General features: G+C 42.1%; 1 protein-coding gene across 1 annotated transcript in view; it reads left to right on the top strand.

The window, feature by feature from the left end:
- Nucleotides 1-2455: 2455 nt before the first annotated feature.
- slc25a44a (solute carrier family 25 member 44a) overlaps nt 2456-3075 on the top strand; it is a 5224-nt gene continuing 4604 nt past the window's right edge. The window contains exon 1 of the mRNA XM_037682531.1: nt 2456-2711. The gene's annotated coding sequence lies outside the window, so the exon portion shown is untranslated. The remainder of the gene's footprint in view (nt 2712-3075) is intronic.

Genomic DNA, 3075 nt, shown 5'->3' with positions numbered 1-3075 from the left:
GTGTACATAATCTCGTTCCACCACATGTGCTGTGTATGACAATAAAAAACTCTGACTCTGACATATCATCACTTAAAGTGGGATTACAGTGTTGGTGTGTAGGAGTGGAGGCTCCTGTGACGCCTACCAGATGGTAGGAGATTGAAAAGTCCATGTTTAGGATGAGAAACATCTGTGAAAATGTTCCTCGCCCTGCCCAGACAACATTTGCAGTAGATGCACTCCTATGTGCCAGTGATGCGTTGGTCACTTTTCACCACCCGCTGGACCACCTTGCAGTCAGCTGCAGAGCAGTTGCCGTACCATGAGATTCAGTTTGTGAGAATGCTCTTGATGGCACAGTGATAGAAGTCCAGCAATATCCTCGAGCACTGGTGAGCTTTTTAAGGCTCTGCAGGAAATAAAGACGATGTTGTGCCTTTTTGAGGTGTTAAGTGACCAAGAGAGATCCTCAGACTCTGAGGCGCAGAGTTAGGTGTAAACCAATAATCTATAGAGAACAAAAATAAAGCCGTATCTCTTATTTATTTGCTCCCATTTATCATGAGCAGAACTCAAATAATTTTTCTATGTACACAAAAGGCCTTTCTCTCTCAAATACTGCTCGCAAATCTTAGTGAGCATATATTCCATTCACCTCACAGGTGTGGCATATCAAGATGCTGATTAGATGATTATTGCACAGGTGTGCCTTAGGCTGACCACAATAAAAGGTCCCTCTAAAGCAGGGGTGTCAAACTCCAGGCCTCAAGGGCTGGAGTCCTGCAACTTTTAGATGTTGCACTGGTCCAAAACACCTGAATCACGATTGAATTAGCTTCTCAGTGCAGACAAGTTCTCCAAAGTCCTGCTAATGACCTCCTTATTTGATTCAGCTGTGGCATCAGATACGCATCTAAAAGTTGCAGGACTCCAGCCCTCGAGGCCTGGAGTTTGACACCTGTGCTCTAAAGCATGCAGTTTTATCACACGGCACAATGCCAAAGATGTTGCAAGTTTTGAGGGAGCGTGCATTATCATGTTGCAACATGAGGTGATTGCCATGGATGAATGGCACAACGAGTCTCTGGATCTCGTCACGGTATCTGTGCATTCAAAATGCCATCAATAAAATGCTCCTGTGTTCATTGACCATAACCACAACCCCACCACCACCATGGGCCACTCGACCTTCACATCAGCAAACCGCTTACCCACATCACGCCATGCACACAGTCTGCCATCTGCCCTGTACAGTGAAACCCAGAATTCATCCATGAAGAGAACACCTCTCCGTGTCATCTTCCATCAAATGCGAGCATTTTCCCACTCAAGTCATTTATGATGACAAACTGCAGTCAGGTGGAGACATCGATGAGGACGATGAGCAGTAGATGAGCTTCCCTGAGATGGTTTCTGATAGTTTGTACAGAAATTCTTTGGTCATGCAAACCGTTCGTTGCAGCAACTGTCCAGGTGTCTGGTCTCAGACAGTCTCTGAGGTGAAGATGCTGGATGTAGCGGTCCTGGGCTGGTGTGGTTACACGTGGTCTGAGGTTGTGGGGTCACTTGGATGTACTGCCAAAATTCTCTGAAAGGTCTTTGGAGACACCTTATGGTAGATATATGAACACATTTCAAGGACAACAGCTCTGGTGGACATTTCCTGCAGTCAGCATGTCAACACCTGCAACACCTGTTGCATTGTGCTGTGTGATAAAACTGCACATTTTAGAGTGGCCTTTTATTGTGGTCAGCCCAAGGCACACCTGTGCAATAATCATGCTGTCTAATCAGCATCTTGATCTGCCACACCTGTGAGGCAACAGAGAAGTGCTTATTAACACGGATTTACACACAATTGTAAATAATCTTTTAGAGTAAAATATTGTGTACATACAAAAAGTCTTAGATCTTTGCGTTCAACTCGTGAAAAGTGGGAGCAAAGACAAGTGTTGCAATATTTTTGTTCACTGTAGTTTAACAAAGTAAATAAATGACTGTCGCTTTAAAAAAAAAAAAAGCTCTGGTAAACATCTCGTCTGACGTCATACAGTTGCCTTCGGTAAAACTCGGACTTTATGCCTTTAGCTTTCTAATACCGGTCAACATTTAATGATAAAATGTAAAAATTTAAACGTGTAGCCTTAGTTTTCATATTCATGTATTTATCAAGTTAAACCAGCGTTATTGTTACTGGTGCTTTCTTACAGTTAGCATGTTTTACAATAAATTGCTGATTATATTTTGAGAAACGAAAATATAAAGTATCTATATTCTTTTTATTATATAAATATATATTATAAATATTTTAATTTTATTTTAAATATAAATATATAAATGTACTTTTAGTTTCACGCATCATGTTCTATTTTTATACATAAAAAAAAAAAGAAACTGATAAACTTGTCCTTGAGCTCATATTATTCCCACCGTCGCATTTTAACATGAACGCATCAGCGTCGTTAAATCATAAAAGTGGTCTGCAAAGTAAATATTTTACTTGTTCGGCGAATATAAGACGGCAGTTTTTTTTGTTTGACTTGTAATATTTTTATGTAAGAGTAAAAGTGAGCAGTTCATAAACGTCTGACTGAAACACAGGCCGTGACCTTTTACCTCTGGCTGTGTTTTCTTGTTTTTTCAGCAGTAATGGACGGAAGACATGACCGAGCTGGATGTAGCAGACACCGCAGGCCGTGTGGATGTAAAGAAGCTGCGTGACCTCTCAGGTACGCGCACTTTTACTTCGTGGGGGTAAAACGTTCATTTTATTCGTCTTGCATCGTGAATATTTCCGCTACTTCGGGTTAGCGAGCCCACAACAGCGCGAGCGCACGCGGGGACGATGCACGTGCTTCCTCTCCAGCAGCAAGAAGAAGAAGAAGAAGGAAAATAAACAACGATGTTTATTAACAGATGTTTGCACAGCCATGTTGCTGCGGAGTTAACCAGGGTTAGGCTTGCTGCTGGTCCTCGTTTGAGTAAAACGCAGTCTGCTCTTTCACACTTCCTCTTCCGTTTTCCTCAAACAGCCTGCAGCACAACAAGCCTTCACGTGCCCTCAAACTGCTCTATGTAACTCTACGTTACTCT

The sequence above is a fragment of the Nematolebias whitei genome, chromosome 10, assembly GCF_014905685.2.
Source record: "Nematolebias whitei isolate Nwh7 chromosome 10, NemWhi1, whole genome shotgun sequence".
NCBI lineage: Eukaryota > Metazoa > Chordata > Actinopteri > Cyprinodontiformes > Rivulidae > Nematolebias > Nematolebias whitei.
This window is presented reverse-complemented; position numbering and strand designations above follow the sequence as displayed.